General features: G+C 35.8%; 1 protein-coding gene across 1 annotated transcript in view; it reads left to right on the top strand.

Moving 5' to 3' along the window:
* Window positions 1-5,892: 5,892 nt before the first annotated feature.
* The window catches only part of opn7b (opsin 7, group member b), a 61,506-nt gene continuing 48,067 nt past the window's right edge, over window positions 5,893-19,331 (top strand). The window contains exon 1 of the mRNA XM_024294006.2: window positions 5,893-6,325. The gene's annotated coding sequence lies outside the window, so the exon portion shown is untranslated. The remainder of the gene's footprint in view (window positions 6,326-19,331) is intronic.

The raw sequence follows: 19,331 nt of genomic DNA, 5'->3' as shown, positions 1-19,331 counted from the left end.
ACGCCACTTGTTTTTGCACGCAGTGTCAAGTTTGCATACATGTTTATGCTAAAAATCACTGATTAATCATGCCCCAACTCAACAGCTCATGTTGTATTTTCTCTGAGGAGACCGAAGACGATCCTTTTCATGCATTTGTACTCTCTTCATGACGGTTTTTGGTGCCCATTGGAAGGAAGAAATGGTTCATAGATGTTGTAACTAAATGTAAAAAAAGTAAAAAACACCAGATTTGGGGGGAAAAAACAGCAGAATTCCTGTTGATTTGGCCACAAAAATGTCTTGCTTGTATAAACTGTTCCCTAACTTTTATCTATTTTCTGACTGATGTTTGGGATTTGCACTTTCCCTGCTGTCTGCTGTTTATAGAAAACAGTTTCAAGCAACAAACTGCCTTTGCTTTTGTGATGAAACCCAAGTTTGCATTAAGCATCCAAACTCCTGCTGTGCAGTGATGTCCTAAAAAAAGGGTAAGAGCAAATTCAAATGCATCTCATCAGCTATACAAGCCTCCAAAAGGGGAATAGAATAAAATAAATACATAATAACAATCAGTTGACACTTTTCTCATATTGATTTGTACTAATTTGTTAACAGATTTTTATTTGTGTTTCTTTTTTTTACATAAAACATGAATATCTTACAGCATTTAGATGTTGGTGCTTGTATTTATTCCATGAATATTAATGCATTTTTCTAGTCATCCTCTAATAGAAACTATGTACAAAGCATCCATCAACAGTGTGTGTCCACTGTGAAGTTGTGGAATGTCATAGTGCTCTCTGGGACACGTCTGGTGTTCTTCATGCTGAGTTTGTTCATCAGTTCTACAAACTGGGTAGACTTGTAAACAGAGACGTCAACCAATAATTCATTCATGCTTTTACTGTAGAATCCACTTTAACTTTCCTTATTTCACAATGTGGATAAGGATGGATAGAATACTTCATCTCAATAGCAGAGCTAACTGAAACTATGTCTGTCAAATTGTTGCGTTAATTGCGATTAATTAATTTCAAGCATTTTAGTGCGTTATTTTTATTAATTCCATTAATTTCATATTAGCATCGAATGGTTCAGTGTTATGGATGAATGAGCATTTTATCCCACTCATACCATGTTCATATATTTTTTTTATAAAAGCGGATTGTTTAATACATGGCGCATCATGTTGTCATGGTTACAGCTTCAGCGTGTGGCGCACACAAACCGCGCTCCGCTTTAGAGAACGATGAACGTAATGAATAGTGAAAAAAAAAGCATCTTTTTAGATTGAAAGTTCACCTCTTTGTGCTCGTTTTTATCCTGATGATGAAGAAAAACGTAAAAATAAAATAAATAAATAACAAAATCCGAAGTCTAAATAGTTAAATTCCTCTGAAGTGTTTCATTTCTTCTTTCTTAGATTATCTTCTCTATTTTTTTTTCTGCTTTTATCCCAGTCTTTAAAAATATTCACTCAAATAGGTTAAAGGAAACAATAATTCCCTCTCATGCATTTTCTATTGTCTTGTTGTTGTAATAAATTGTATAATTAGGTTAATCAACTTTTGAATTAGAGTATTAGTAAGAAATTTGTGTTCAATATTTTATGGATTGCTCTGGAAAGTGTTTTGTTTGTTGATGTGGTAAATTAGAGCTCTTTGGATCTGATGTTTTTTTTGCTTTTTTTTAAATTTATTAAAGATTTAAAAATGAATTACCCCCGGTGGTGTCAAAGTAAATCTTGGAAGTCTTTTCTAATATAAAAAAGAACTAATGAAGCCACCCGTTTAGTTTTATTTTGACGTTTTACTGCACTACAATGTCACAAACTTGAATAAAATACCTAAAAATTAGGCTTTTAACAGCAATTATTTGGCTAAAAATTTATTAAAATAAATAAATTAGATTAATTGATCACAGGTCTCGATTAAGTAATAAAAAAATAAAAAAAATAATGGTGTGACAGCACTGAAACACGAAAGTTTTATAACTATACAACAATAAATCAAACAAGTTTTTCAGGTTCTCCTTCCTTTTGGGCTTGCAAGCATTTTGCTAATTTGGGCATTATTTCTACTTTTGTAATTAATGTGTCAACAGCTAAGTACAGTTAATGTGAGCCATAAGACTCTTCAGTGGAGTCTTGACCCATAATGAGGATAAGTACTGCAACAAGGGCACAGATAAGTGATACTATGACTGAATGCATTGCTATAATTATGGAAATATATATTTTCAGCATTTATAACTTCTGAAGTACTTTTATTTAAGCCTTGATGTGTCAAATCACAGCAGCCAGTATTGGAATTTGTATAAAGTCAACTGTCCTGTTGCTTTTGTTTTCTTATAAGTGATGCCCGACTGTCACAGGAAATCCACCTGCTGCTCTAAACTCCTGCCAGGTTGGCAATACAAGAGGCGGGGGGTTATTGATTTTGCTATTTTACAATGCAAACTGAAATGTGACACAAAGAATCCTTTTTCCCCACTATTTGCAGGGTCATCCCTTCATTCTCCACTCTTTCATATGATAAAAAACAGAGCAGTGAACCTCATCAAAAATAGAATTTTTTTTGTCCAACACTCGAACAAAACAGGAGAGAATATGACAGGCAGGCCAGGGGAGCAACACGGAGCTGATATCTAACTTAAAATGTATATTCCAGTGAGAGAAAGGAAAGCGATGTAAAAAACAAAGTCTCAAAAATAAAAAATGATTCACATATGCTGCTCTCACATTCTCTGGATGTAATGTACCTTTCAGTCTGAACATATGGATTCACCAGCACATGGTAACTGTATTGATGACTCATTATAATGAAGATACTGCTGAATTATTTATCCTAAAAGGATTGCACAGAGATACACTCAATGTATGGTGATTGCCAAAAGACGTGTTCTCTATAGGTGAGCTATGACTTACTTTAATTTATGGACCCTATAAAGTAAATGACTCAACTGATGCACTTCATACATGACTTATGTAGTTTTGCCTTATGTTTAAATGTGTTTTTCTTTTTTCTTCACTGTTTTGTTCTTACAAGGTTTGCAGTTTTTTAAAGTTTTTCATTTTTTTGCAGTTTCATCAACTCAGAGGCGTATTTCTAATGAGCTCCTGCTGATCTACAAAAAAAATGTCTTTAAAAACAACACATGCTTTTAGATTTAGTCTAAAACTGCACATTCATAATTAAGACCACTGAGAACAATTTTACAATAGAGAAAAATGATTTCCTCCTCAATTCTAAACATAGCTTTGATAGTAAGATAACTTAAAATATTGCTTATCTGCATGTCGGAGTATCAACTATTAGTTGGGAGAAAGTGATAAATCAATTCCCTGCTGTTTAATAAAATGTGGTTGTAAATAAAAACTTGGTTTCCATTGAACATAATCATGCATTTTGGATGTTTCTATCCACATTTATCCATGTTGCAGCTTTTCAGATCACAGTTGTTGTTTACATGTGCTTTCATGACATGGTTCCTGAATAAATCTGGTTTCACATTCCCTGCTGGGGACTTTTTGTTAGATTTCAGTCACGTTTTCTTGGTTTTTGTCATGGTTGTATGTTTCTCCCTGACACATTGGGTTTAAGTTAATTATCTGCAGATGTTTTAAATTAACTTAATTATCCTCAGTGTATTTAAGGGTGTCCTTTTCAATTCATCCTTGTCAGGAAATCTGCTTCATCACACTTTGTGGGTCGCGCTCATCTCTGTTTATGGTTTTATTTAGTTATTGAAGTTTCAAACATCCTGCCATCGAGTCTGGTTTCTCGCAATTTTGTGACTTTCCAGAGAGCTCTAAAAGGCAAATATCAGTTATGGCTCACTTTTTAGTGAACTCACCACTCCTACTCACTTATTCTTGAAGAACTGAGACAGTTTTTGAGGATGAATTGGGCATTATTTTAGAATTCTATTAGATTCTACTATATTTATATTCCGAATTAATACTGAATCACATCAATAGCTGTAACCTATAGCATCCAAAGTGGAAATAATAGTAATAGTGTTGGAAATAATAGTGGTGGGCACATTTTTTTTTTTTTTAGGAAATAGTGATGTTAAAATATTGATTGATACATTGATGCTTGCTAATTGCTCGTCATTCTTATCTGTTTACTTCGTTGCTAGACAGAAACTCAAACATCCTAAACCATTTGTCCTTCATTATATATTCCATTATATAGAATTTCTAGGCTCTTTGATATCCACTAATCTTTTTGAAGAAAATATTAAGAGGACATCAGTTAACAGACTCCATTAACTTCTGTTCAAACACAAGAGTACCACGTCGATTTCAAATTCTCGTGTAATCCTCAGTTGAGAAGCAAGCCTGAAGAAAATTTGAAATATTTAAATATTTAGCCAAAGGGGAAAAGCAAAAGAAAGTCGGCAAACTTGTCTCACAAAAAAAGGGTTTAAAGGCCAAACACATCTACAGATTGGAAAATAAATTCAATAGCTCAAACACCCTCCAGGTTTTTTCCGATGGTAAATATACAATCGGCAAAAAAAGCTGGAGCGTTTTCAAGCAACAAGTCCTGAAAAACAAAATAATATAATTTCTTTTTCATCAGTTTGATATTGGTGACCTTTGATATTAATGTACTGTGAGTGCCTTTCAGAGCTGATTGATCTGTGCCCAGTGAGCCCCATTATTCAGGGGATTTCTGCTTCAATTTTTTATAACTATTTGGACTCAAATTAATCCAATAAATATTTCATTATACCCGGGTGCTTAATATGCAACGTACAGAATTTTATCACAGTTGACAGCTAACTGATTATCAAATCATAGCTCCACTCACTACCAAAATGGTCCTTTCAGACACAAATGAATGCACCAGCCCCTCACCAGCCCCATCATCACTCACAAAGTACCTGAATGTTCCGGTTAAGCTTGTAGCTCATACTAAACTGTGGTTTAAGGTCTGCTGCTGTGTCACATCTACGTGCATAAAAGACTCAAGGTAACAAACTCACTAAAACCAATATGTAAATTCACATTGGAAACAAATATATTTAATGAAGAAAAAATAAATATGTTATCCGTCAAAAAAGTACCTTTGATTTAAATAACAGAATACAAGTATTGAACAAAATAGTATTGTTGCTTGATAGCATTATATCCTGTATTGTTGTGTTATGCAAGCTAGTAAGCTGGTAGCCTTTTTTTCTTTTACCAGGTGTGGTTTGGTAGCATCTATCCGTTTCCTGATCATTCAGGTAGAGGTATTGTGTTCTGAACCATCTGCTCATTGTGGGAAACAAACACAACATCGCAGGAAAGAAGATGACTGTAAGCGATTGTGGGGATCCCAGAAATCCTGCAAGAATACAAAAAAGGTCTACTGTGAATGATGGCTCACATTTACATATGTATTTAAACACAAGTTAAAAAAAATAAAACGGCACACAGTCTTTTCTTTTGAGCGTTATTGTTGCTCATTTTTCATTTGACATGGCACATAATCAAGGGAAGACTGTGGGGATTTTTTGTTGTTGTGATAATGCTGCCAACAATCTTCAGCATTATCACACTGAACCTTTACAAGTAATGGAGGATGCACACACAGTGAGTCTTATCTGTAAGTAATAGAATAATGTTGATAAAAAGATTTCCTGATGTGATTTTAGTTGCTTTTTAAAGCTAACACAGTCCCTTTCACCCTGAACAAGTGTACACAACCAGATATTTATTGAGTCTTTTACAACACTTACATCCTTGTTTTTTAACTCACTTACCAACTTCTGACTTTTAAGAATTCAAATCCCAATATTAAAAATGAATAAAGCCACAATTCGGATAATGTGCACTAAAAACGTACTTGTCCACTTGTAAGAGTGCAGAGAGGTGTGATGGAAAGCGTGTGGGGCATAAACGCTGACAGAGGTGTCTGCCTGTGCGCGTTTGTGCGAGCGGGGAGGACATGCAGTGTGGAGAATGCATGTGCAAGAAGGAGATTTAGGAGGAGAGGGAGAGCGGAGCAGCAGAGAAGGGACAAGGGAGAGTGGGAGCTGCAGACGGAGAGAAAAAGAGACAAGAGAAGGAGAGTCAGGAAGAGAGCAGAGACCAGCAACTGCACGTCTGCCTCTGTCCGCCGCCTCTCGGATGTCTCTGAGCACAGCTGTTGGTCTGTTGCAGAACTGCGAGCGAGCCTCCTGGTTTGTGGACTGCAAGACGGAGCGCCTGAGCTCGTAGTACACACCAGCCTGGATTCTCCTGGAGTTGTGCTAATATGGCCAATTATGAGTGACGGTTTGACCAGCAATGCTGTGGACTTGACTCAACACCCATGATCTCCAGCCAACTCTGGCATACCCTCTTAAGGTGAGTAGATAAAGTGCTACATTGACCTGAGATTGGCATTTCAGAGTATAATCACCTGTATATTAGATTTATATTGGATCAAAAACCCACAAAGTGCTTTATTAAATAAGCATCAATTTATTAAAATAAGCATGAAGCTTCAGTGATTGACTGCCTGTCCTGGGCTCTGTAGTTCAGTGATTATAATGTGTTTCTTCTGACATGCTGTATGTCAGTGTGGGTCTTAATTGGATTTACAATGTTGGATGATGATCCCTCCGTAGTGTCCTCCAGGTTTTTACAACACATGACTTCATGAGCTGCATTTTCAACCTTTTGTCTCCAACCTCTTGAATGGTTTTTTGTTCAATTTCTTTCTAGTAAAATGACTTTTCTGTTCAAATATAACTATTTATAATTGTATACATTTTAAAATGCCAATATAAAGACTAATCTTTTTTGGTAACTGCTGGATTAGAGAAACTTAATTCCTATCTTCTGGTTAACTGAAAAGCTGCTAGAACTTAAGAGTTAATCTGATTTATCTAATTAATTATACACAGTTTCTGTGCTGCTTCTTAAAACTGCAGCAGAACACCAGGGTGAAGCACAAATCACTGAATCAAATACGATTGCCTTCAGCATTTTATGTGTTATGAATTAATCATAATTCCCTGGAATCTTTGGCGAAAGTGCTAATGATTTTAGAGGAACTGCTGGGTGAGCAGCAGCGTTTCTGCATTGTGCTCGTTTATTTTATTTGTTAAATTAGTCGGAGTATGAGAATGACCGGACATTTGCATTATGTCAAGTCATTTGACTGTTTTTCTATCTGAACTCTAAAGATCACACATGGCAATATCTTCCGCTGCCAGTATCCTGCATGACCCTGGCTGCTGTAATAATTAGGTGGCCCACGTCCAATATCCAACATTAGATATTGAGCTTTGTCATGCATGCTGTCATAATTGCTGGAGGAAAACTGTAATAGCCACTGCTCCCTGCCAAGTTTATTTTTGAGTCAAGTGATGGTCAGGACCGCTGTGGGAGCAAAGGCTTCACTGAGCAAAGGACAAAGTGGTCTTTGTAACATTGGGAAGTTTTCTGTCTTATTTTTTTTTCCCCAAGAAAATCTGAGAAAAGAGAACATCTTTTTTATTATTCTCTACATCGGAATCCAGTGGTGGAAAAAGCTGGAAAAACATTCCATTTTAAGAGCTGAAATAATGAATCAGTTTCTTACAAAGTTGATTGAAAAGTCCTGTGCATCATCGCGTGTCATACATTTTCCTGAAGAAAATTAAAGAATGTTTGGTGACCCAAATTTCTCCGATTGTGATTGAGCTGGTTGTATGAAGTACATTCAAAACAGCAAAGGGTTTTTCTGATCAGAAAAATTCTGATTGATCCATCTACACGACTTTGATCTGTTTTTTTACTATCTCGGAGACAGAACTTTCTTTGATTTCTAATCATGATGTTTGTCATCTTGTACTTTTTTAAGTCTTGGGGCTGAATTTAGTTTATTTTATTTCAATGTTCATCTCGAGCTCTAATTTTGCGGTCTTGTCGGATTTATTGTTGCTGTCCTAATAACGGACACTGGTCGGTAAAGTTGCGGATGCATTTTAGTCGTCGTGCAGCATGACTTCCATGGAACATGCCTGCTCTTTCTTCATTTGTCATTTGACTTTAAATAAATAATCTATGTCACAACCATATAAACACACTGTGTCACAGGATGGAGGTAGTAAAAGAGAAGGCATTTGCGATGACAAGCCAATAAGACTGAAAGGCTTAGTCCACAATTAATCATGTTTATGGAGCAGAAGAAGGAGAAGCTTCTTGCTACCTTTGATTAGAAAGATGCCCTCTTATTGGCCACTGCACACTGGCTGAGTCTTCTTGGTTTTCCTGGCCGTTCTGCCGACTTTGAAGTGGTCAGTAATGTCTTTCTGGAACAAAAACGTTTCTTGATGTGGAGTATGTGGACATGGTTGGATCCAGATTTACTTTTATGTGAAAATACTTTGTATATTAGGACACAAAACACAGTATCTAATGGATATAAAACCTTCAGACTTGGAAGAAAAAGGATCTTGTATTGTTTTTTTTTGTAAGGGAGCTTGGGGAAGCAGAATAAGTGAATAAACAAGTGCACTCCAATATCCAATAGCTTCTAAAGTTATTGATATCTTTATGTCATTACCAAATGAGGAATGGACGGTTGAGATTAGAACTGAGATGTAGCCACAGGCACTCTTTGACTTCCTTTTGCAGCCAATGTGTTAAAGATGTGTTCATAGATTCTAGAACAGCAGTCCTCAACCTTTTTTCTTTGGAGTTTAATGTCAGACATCATTTCCACGGACCAGACCTTAAACTGTGAAAACTAAAAAAAACTAAAAAACTAAATTGTGTATATAATGGCACAAAATATTATATAATGTATCCTTGTAACACCAGAAAGCTGGTTGCTGCATATTATGGGGATTGGTTTTGGAACAACCTGTCACAATAAATATATATAGCAATTTTTGCATATTTCCAAAAAAAACAAAAGTTTTTTTTTCTTTTATTATTTTGTAATTATTTTATTTGACTTTATTGTCTTTTATCTTGTGTTTTTTACCTTGTTTTTTGGTGTTTTATGTTTTTGTGTACAGAACTTTGTTTTAGATTTTTGCTTTTTGAAAGTGTTATTTAAATAAAGTTGAGTTGAGTTTGAATGTACTTAGACCCGAGTGCAGCACGTCGAAATGGCAGCAGTGTAATTTGAATGTCACGGCGTTACAAAATCCGAACTTCAGCAAGGATGATGCATCGCATCAAACAATGAGGGACTGAGATTTGGGCATGAGATGTGTTCAATGATGCAATCAGCATGTACAGTCCAAATCCAACATGGCGAGAAGTGGATTACTCTCATCTGTTTCTGTAACCATATGATAGTTTTCTTATTTTCATCACTACAACGATAAAAAGGTCCTTTAATGTTATTCCTATTTGTATTTTTCCCTCCTCTGATTATTTCAGGACAACTAAGTCACAGAGACTTCGAAGTACCGCTGAAAGCAGCCATCATTCAGATGCAGCTCCTGTAGCTCACCGTATGCTATTACCAATAGTTTAGCAGAACTCTTTAAAGCAAATAATCTTCATCTCTCAACATCATCCGTGCCTTTTATGCACTGTAAATGAGATATACAATCAAATGCTTTTATGTAGCGATCAAGCTAAAAACATTTGGCGGGGACATTAAGTTTATGAACACACTTTTAGACGAGCAGCGAATTCGCCACATCTCCAAATAGAGGAACCCATCACTTGAATCGTGTTTGGTGTAAACGAAGCATTAGATGTAGGTCCTCAGATTATTCAATAATAATTGAAGTTATCTTGATGAATTTTTCCCTGCAAGTAAAAATTTAAAACGTTTTTAATGCTGTTAATTAATGATGACTTTTTTCCTGAACAAGAAGCAGAAAATAATTAGGAAATGTTGCAGGGACCATTTCCTGAACCACGAAAAACACAATTTAAAATGAATGGGATCTCTTATGTTTCAATGTTAACCCTTAAACAAACCCAATAAATGGACAACATTGTGTTTTGTACTTCATTTGCAGTATATTTAATTACATTAAACTGTAAGAATAATTTACATTATCAACACGCTGCATCTTTAACTTTACTTAACTTTTCACAAGTTAGTGTGAATATAAAATAATGTTACCCTATTGTACTGTATATCTGGGGTTATGTATTTTTGTGTGTTTTGAATAAATCTTAAAACCTAAAAGATGCTGTGATTGAGCCTGAATGTAGGTGGACTAGGTCAGTGACATCGTGTAGGAAAATATATTAAATGTGCTCCAGTGGGAGTACTTAGACATGCATACAAATGTTGTTGTAAAATACAGCTTTACTAAAAGGGTTTGTTCTTGGATGACTAATAAAACCAACCACCCACCCATGTCAGTTTTCCAGGCGTAATTCATGATCACCGGCTTTGTGAATTGTCTTGGCGTCATTTTGTATATTTGAAACCCCAACAGTGGTTAGATTGATGAGTGAAACTTTTAAACTCCAACATACTCCTTTGTTGGTGTATGACTGCAGATCTTTGGAGAATGATCCATCCCACTCACAGATATGTCTTGAACATAGTTCCGTGGGAAAAAAAAAAAAAAATCTCAGCTACAGGATTCCATAAGAGAAGGTATTAGTTTCTGGAGTTCGAGGTTATGCAGTTTTTTTGTGCACTGATTTTCTTCTTTTTTTTTCATTTTGTGAATGCAGATAGAATTATGAGGACAAAACAGGCATGAACGAGGTGACAACGTTTTAGTATCATGCAAATATAATGCTGGCAAAATAGAATGTATACTATTGGGACTTTGTGTGTACACATTAAGAATTCATGTTTCTCAGTTTAACACATACGTGTTCAATTCATATTTAAGCCTCTTGACTCAAAAAGAAAAAAATATGTTGGGGGGCAAGTGTTATATTGGAAAGTGAATTCATTGTGCTTGGGGACAAATGACAAAAATTTCAACCTGGTCAAAGTTGGTCCTGGTCTTAGAAAAATAGATAGGTGGGTTTTCAGTAAAAACCTCTGTGAAATGGTAAAACATGAGCTGAAACATGACTTTTCTCCTCTCTACCCAAATACTTTTTTTTTCTACATTTAAGGCTGTGTGGGAGTTTTATGGATTGGCATTGGAAAAAAAATACAACAGATACCACAAATATACTGTTTTGCACAAGTGCAATTTAGAGAGGCAATAACTTTTCTCTCTTAAGTAAAAAAAAACAACAACAAAAAAAACATGTTTGTTCCAGTAAAGGAGTAACTTGACTTTATATGGTAGCAGAACCGAGTGATTGTGACGTCACCCATAGAAAATGCCTTACTTGTAGCTCCAATGAAATAAAATCAATTTAATCACCATATTTCGTGAGATTGGTTCCAGACCGTATTAGGCCAAATCCAAATTCTGCGGCTTCTCCCTACCCCTCCATTGAGCCCTCCAAACGAGGAGTTATGGAAAAAATCCTTTTCTACTCACTATATATGACACTATATAGTGTGTTCGCCATTTATAGTGCTGTCCGAATCTACCAATTCCAAATCGAGTGCACAAGAAGTTTCCCTTAAGTCGGTGCGAAAAACTACCGTGCATCGATGCTCACTACAATAGTGAATAGGCTATAGACATCAGTGCGGTCAAACAATTTTTGGGGAAAAAAAACATGTTTAAGTGTAATCTTTTTGACCATCCACATTTCTATCATTACAACACAGTGGAGTCACAAATAGGCGTTGTGAAATGTTTGTATTGATTCGATTTTCACTTTGTGAAATCGGTGACGTCATATCCGGCGCTTAGCAAAATGAAAGTGAAGTAGTGAGGATGGTGTCTGAATGGGTTTTAAAATCCAGGGCACTTTATAGTCCTGCACTAAATAGTTATTTAGTGGTTTGGGATTATGGTGTGAATTTGGACATAGCCAGTGTCTTTGAATGCAGACGTCACTCCCACTCGATGACGTCATCAAAAGTCGCCGGTCAGCTACATTAGCTCGAAGTCCCTTCACTCTACACTTAAAAAAACTATTTTGACACCTCTTTCCCTGCAAATGTTACTTCAAATGGAGTGTTAGAGAGATGCTGGAGGGAAATTTTTGTATTCGGCGTTGGTCACTGTTACCTCGCCAATCAGGAGCCAGCTTTGTTGAAGGTGCACATCCCTGTTACTGAAAATATGCTCAGGTGAATCTGTCAATCATTTCAAATGTTAATCACGGGGCTAGCAGGTTAGTTTATGACTTGAATTACTTGAGGTAAGGAAAATTTTATGAAAATAAATGAGGATTAGCAAGAACGTGTTATAAATATATAAGAATGTATGGCAAATATAATAACTCTTTCTCAATAAAAATGATTTTTGCTTCCGGAGTCAGCGGATACTTTCTATTTGTCCACTTCTCATATACAGTAAATGTTTACATTCCAACTGCAGTTTGGGAAATAAGTTCAGATTACATTTGGCAAAAACTTGGTTTGAAAATGAAACTGATCATTTGCTGTTGTCCAATGGAAGAATATAATTTGCTTCCACTACATATACTTCAACAGTCATTTAAATGATAAACCTTTTTTTTTTTAAATCTATGACAGTTAAATCAAAGCATCGTCTGCACTTTTCCCTTTCCTCATCCTGTTCAGGAACTTGAGTGGGCTGACACCTATCCCTGCTGTCAAAAAGCAGGTGGCAGAGAGAAACCCAGAGAGATTCTCAGTAACATGCAGCAAAGATGCACATAGTTCAGGATTCATTCTGAACCATTTTTGGCAAGAGCCTCTTATCAAATCATCAGTGTGTGTAAAAGGGAAATATATATACACATATTTGTATTGCCACGAGGAATAAAATTCCCATGATTTTCAGTATGATGGATGGACAGCAGGGATGACTTTGACAGCCCGGCATAAGTAAATGTATTTGACAAAGAGCAAACAGATCCAGTCTGAGGAAGTGCATATAGTGCTGAGCTAAACAGAAGATGAGCTGTACTCCCTGCAGCTTTGCAATAGCAAAACCAGAGCACGGGATAATTTAAAGAGCTATAATGAAGTGTAACAGTCCATCCATCTGTAACTGACTGTCTGAAAAATGTCATGGTCAGTCACTGCCCTTTAAATCCCTATTGTAACCTTTATTTGCTTTTCATTTGTAAAAGTTACACACTGAGGACTCCAGAGGATTTATCTTGTGAGGTTCAAATTCTGTTCTGGTTGCACATTAAAACAAATATTAGTGGATTATTATTTTTTTCTCCAAAATTTGACCAGAGGGAATCTCCGTTTTGTCCCCTAGTGAAAGGAGAGTCTTTGATGCAGAACCAATTTCTGTCCATCTGGGATCAGTCTGTGGCCTAAGCCTTATAATGAATTATTTAATTACCACAATTACTTTCTTAAAATGGAATGATTAAAAAATATGAAGTCAAGTTATATTATCCGCCTGGTACTATGTAAAGATAGTTCACAATGATTTTTTGTAAGTTTTTAGACCTTTTCATGGACATTTTCAGAGTTATGTTAGGGCAGCGAACCAGACCGATGTCGAATTCTTCATCCTTGATATGTAACCTTGGCTGATCAGACTTTCTTGGCTGATTCAATTATGAGAACGATGATCAATACAGCTGCAATGTGATCTGACTGTCGCAGGCACATTGAGTCATGGCACAGAATTCTCTCATTTCCTTCACAAATAGCTGCACTCTGAGTCTCAGTACTAAACCAAGGAAAGTCATTTCATTTGGTAGAATTCAAATTTTAACAATCAAGCACCGTAGTAAATATCTTTCTCTAAGAAATTTCTGAAATCCAACCAGCTCAGATTATGAGTGAAAGCAAGATAGTTCACTCAGTGGACAATGAAGTGAAACTTTTACTCTTTTATTCACTGGAGGCTCATTTTTTATTTACATTGTTCACTTCAGTGGGTTTACATCTACTACTGATCCAGTTTCATTTAAATAAATACTCAGAAACACAGTTTTAATCTTACGTTATTTTATAAATGTCCTCCATCAAGAGAAAAATGCCACAAGAACATATCAAAAGCACAATTTTAATCTGTGTGGGTATTTAAATGATTAATGAGACACACAGTAGTACAAACTGTATTTACAAAACGTCTTCAAATCATTTTCCAAAAAATACAGAAAAGGGTAAGTCAGTTTCAGCAGAACTGTTCATTCCAACCGTTCAGTTGCTAAAAGAAGGGAAATTTTGACATTCCTAATTTTTTTAGTGCAGCACATTTCTAACTTGAAGTTTGTCGTTAAATTCTTCGGTATATTTTCAAGGTCTGCTTATAAGCTTCAAATGTTTTTGCAGGAACTGTTGAGAAAAATGTCAAAATGAAAAAGGATGTGTCCTATTTATTTAGCACCAGGGAAATCTGACCCATGGATGCAGCAACAGAAAATCAGTGAAAATGTTCTTGTCTGTAAAATAATAAATAAAAATGTGATTAATAGAATTATGTTATTTAAATACACTTAAATCAAATGTGGTAGAAGAAATAAATCTGACAATGTCGTCCATTGTTTATCTGCTAAAATGCGCACGCTATTTAAAGTTAGAATGAGCTTGAAACAGGATCGGCACAGAAGAGCAGCACCAAAACAAAAGTCCCACCCAAAGCCGTAACCTTTCCTGCACCTCTTTAACCAAAAATATACACAATGACTGTCAGAACAAAAATAGCTGTAGATCATTATTCAACAATAGAGCAAGAAAATCACGTTGCTGAGAAATCCTAGACGTCAGGTGTCTGTACGCCGTCCTTCTTTGGGGTGCGGAGTTCACATCATTCCCGTCATTCTGTCTCTTTTTGCTTAAGTGACACAAACTACAGCTTAAAAATAAAAGTGTGACTGCAATGTTAAGCCCTGACCCTGGCTGAGCAGCTGCTTTTGCCATCACTCTGTCGGTGGGTTATTTACGTGTCTGTATGTGCTTGAGTACACAACATGAATTCATTCACTGTGAAGATCAGCCTAGTTCCACTACACTGTATTCCACTGCCTTTTCTGTGATAATTCCAGGAAAAAAAAAACATTATGTTAACGTTTAACCATAAGCTGACTAAACTGGACAATAATGTTGTCCAAAAATAATGTGTTTGCTTGAAGACAAACAGTGTGTGTGAGTGCTTACGTGTTCTAATATATTTTTATTTACCCTTGTGTGTTTATCTGTGGGCGAGGGAATCCCTTGAGAAATTATATAACTTGAAAAATTATAGACTATAGATGTCAAGTATCCTTCGACCTTAAACAGGATGTATACATGTTACATCGCAGACCGTACATGAAAATATCAATGCTTTTAAACAAAGTCAGGAACATATTCAAAATGATTTTTTTTACAAGTACACGTCAAAGAGTTTAAATATTTTTAACGGATTGTACTGGCTAAATTACACGCACTCTAATGTTGTTTATCTAGTTACTTTTACTCATAATTTTTTATCAGTTCCCCGAAAGGGAAAACTCGACCTATTCTCATGAAGGTGGGAGGAGCTTAACACAGTGTGCAGATGGGATCTTCACCTGGAGTTAGTTTGATTGAAAGCATGGAGTCCTTTTTGTTCTCTCTTCCCTGTCGTGTCAAAGAAGAAATTTTGGGTGAAGATACTCAAGAATTGATTATCTGATTATTAAAGTCTCTCTTTAATCATCTTTCAATCTGCTGTAAAACCGTTCCCTGCGGTCTTTTAATTATGATTATGACATTTTTAGCCAAAATAATAATAAAAAAATTAAAAAATGCTGTTTTCCTGGATGTAGTTTCTGCAGAGTGGCAGAAGTTTATCAGAAATTCACCTCTGAGTTTTGGGTATGGAGTAAGCCTGCTCTCATTTCCCGCAATCCCTTTATTTACACTCTCTTCTGCGCTAGCTTATACCTCCTCACAAAGCCCAACATACCATCACCGCTGAGCTATCCAGTCAAACAATTTAGAGCCAGATGACAGCTCAGACGAGGAAAACAAAGATGCTCATGGATCTGTTTGTATGCAAGTGAAACAGAATAAATACATTTTTTTGTGATTCCATAACATAAAATCAAACCAAGTTCAGGGAAAGAGAAAAGTTTATTTAAGCATCAGCTAGACTTTTATGCTTTCAATGTTTTCACATCTAAATGGTCGCTTTGGGCATTCAGTCTTTGTGTCAGGAGAAAAATCCCATAATGTTGACTTTGAAATGTTCCATTTTTGCTTGTTAGTTTGACAAACTTTACCTGATGATTTTCAGGAAGAGCCATAACTCAATTATTACATTTTGTTTTTAAAGTATATAAAAACAATATACCAAACTTACATTGTTGCTCATCATTTTCTTTTTATTTTAATCAAATTTTTAATCAAATTCATAAATGAAGTTCACAATTGAATTTGAAATCATCTATTTGAGCACTTAAACTTTACTCATCCTTCAGGCAAATATTCAAAAATAAATTTGTCTTTGATTTTTTGTGGAGCAGAAAAAGCTAAAAAAATGACCAAGTTTCTCACAATTGTATTCTTTTTACTTCTCATAAGACTTTCTTTGTGCACTGAAAGATTAAATTGCATCCTCCGGTTTCTCTTCCCCCTGTGGATCTGAGCCTCAGACATCTGTCTGATAAGAAAACCTATAGGCCACATCACCACCTTCCTTCTTTCAACACTTACAATTATGCCATTGTGTGAGGTCTGAAGGTAACACAGTCACAAATCATTAAAGAGAGATGGCGAAACGCATGCTCTGCACTTCCAAGGGAATGTTTAAACGGGCAGGAGGAGAGGCATGTGAAGTGGAAAGCAAAGGCTGCTGAAAAGTTTGTTGTGATGGTGAGAAACTTCCAACTTGGAGAAGAGTTGCAATTTCAAAGTTACATTTCTAATAATAAAAAAATGAATGTTGTTCCATAAACCCAGTTTTAGATTCTGCTCCTTTGTTTTAAGTGTTACTGAAAAATGTTATGTGAAACTAGGGAATACTTTTTTATTTTTTTAGTTTTCTAAAGGCCTCCATCATTATATGTCCTAACATAAGATGCACCCATAAACGGTTAACAATGTAACAATCTTTTAAAATATTTAGACAAACATACAGTATACTAGATTAATAATCTCTGACTTCACCTATAGAATTGTCCATCCATCTGTTTTCTGAACCTGATTTGTCCCTTTCGGGGTCACGGAGCTGCTGGAGCCTGTCCCACTTACCACACCTTGGAAAGGTCACGAGTCTGTTGCAGGGCCACACAATCACACACATCTAAACTTAGAGGCAATTTAGAATCATCAATTAACTTTATATGAGTTTCTTTTTTGGACCAGGGGTGGAAGCTGGAGATCTCAGAGAAAACCCAGTCACTCCACACACAAAAGTTCCCGCTGGGATTCGAACCACTACACCACCATACAGCTGACCCACTATTGTTATGAAAAGGAAATTAAACCAGGGATTTTGAGTTTTTTCTAAAATTCCCCAAATTGGCTAAAGGTCAACACAAAGTAAAGTAAATGTTATATTTACTCTACAACACAAGCCTATCTGCCAAATAAAAAAAGGCCCCTAAAATTGCAGTAATTTCAAAACTTGCTGAAATAATAATAATAAAAAAAGTTGATTTAACACCTCCCCCAATAAATATAAAGAATGGAAAATAAAGAAATGACCATTAAAAAAAAATCATTGCAAGCCGTTTTTATGTGGAGCTTAACTTTCAGACATGGGGGTCGACTGGAAAGACTCGTGACCTGTCCAGGGTGTGGTAACTGGTACAAGCTCCAGGATTTGAGGAACTGCAACATTTGGTACTTTTGCATTTGTGTCAAACAAAGGGATCAAGTGTAGTAGTTTTTAATCTACCCTTTCAGAACATGAGGTCATAAATACAGTTTAAGCCTTTGCAGTTCAGATTTCTAACAATTATCACCAAATTATTACCAAACTTGTGCACTACCTTTTTTTTTTTTTTACTTTTTTCCCAGCAGGAACTGCAATAAAACAGTCTCATTTCCACTGAGTGGTACAATCCAGTCCTGTCTGGTCCGTTCTGGTTTATAATGGTCCAGAGAAGATTATAAGCAGCAAAAATAAAGTAGCTCCGCCTTAACCAGTCTGGTCCATTTTTTAAAAAGTTTTTATTTGTGGACCAGAAACCTACGGGAGCCCACAAATTATATATATATAATATGATATAATGGAAACGCTCAAAATACTGGACAGGTCCGGACCGGACCTTACCGCTCAGTGGAAACAAGGCTTAAAACAATTTAAATCCAGTAAATAATTTAACACTGTAAGCGAACACAATGCACATGACATGAAAACGTAGCTGGTACCTGCAGGACGGCTCCTGCATTGTGACTCCAGTATTATGCTGAATTGTTGACATGTCAGATCTAAAGGAAGAACAAAAGAATTATTATTTTCAGGAAAACCTAATAAAAGTCATTAGTATAAGAGCTTGTGGCAACCTATAAACTGTCAAAGTTTATAAGACAGTGATAAAACCTTCTGAAGAGAGAGAAATGTTGTTCTCTGGTGAACAAAATCTGGCTTTGTTGTTCAAGCGGGGTGGAAATGAATAAAGTGTCAGGCTAGATCAAATAAACAAAACAGGGTTAAGAAGAAGAAAATCTAGTTTGTAAAGTCTATTGGCTCCTGAAACCACTTCTAATCATATGGAAAATGTTCTGTTTTTGAATGCTTAACTCAGACCTGCTATTCTGCTTTAAGCAACTGTTTATTTATCAAATGTCGTGACACTTAAACGACTGGGCCTCTTTAATTTCCGCTCCTATGAATTACAGAGCAATAAAAAAAAGGCAGTACCTTATAAGGAAACAAAGAAGAGTTTTTGTTTTGTTTTCCTTTAGACTACTTTTTCTGCATATGACAAGCGATTCCTTTGTTCCATCTGGTAAACTGAAACAGCTTTTACCTAAAGAGTCACAATCAGCCCAATAGCCACCAAATCTTTCACAACTTTTTCGAGGAACACGTCCAAGTGAAACCACACACCTGCTTCTCTGAGGTCCAACAAGCTGATGACCTAAACTTAAATCTCATTGTGTTTTCTAATAAGACAGACCATTTACATTAGTAAACTAATACCATACCAGTCAGAAGCAATGCCCCAAGGTGGACAGATCCATTTTTGGATTTCCAGATGACCCAAAGTGGGTAAAATAATAGCAAACACCATGTGAAAGTTGAGACTAACATACCACAAGACTGTGGGAGGTTTCTTTATATGACCACACTGTAGCATGTACTTAGAGTATTTGTTTTTTAGAGAAAATTTTCTGGTTTTATTTTATTAAAAGAAAACAAAAACAATCCTAAAATAAAATATGTGTTCAGTATATTAACTTAGATGACACTATTTATGCAGTGACAACAACTGTAGTTAATGAAAGCTCTACTTTAGTTGTGTGTGT

This window comes from Oryzias melastigma, linkage group LG7, assembly GCF_002922805.2.
Source record: "Oryzias melastigma strain HK-1 linkage group LG7, ASM292280v2, whole genome shotgun sequence".
NCBI classification, from domain to species: Eukaryota; Metazoa; Chordata; class Actinopteri; order Beloniformes; family Adrianichthyidae; genus Oryzias; species Oryzias melastigma.
The sequence above is the reverse complement of the archived record's forward strand: the minus strand, read 5'-3'. Positions and strand labels throughout refer to the sequence as shown.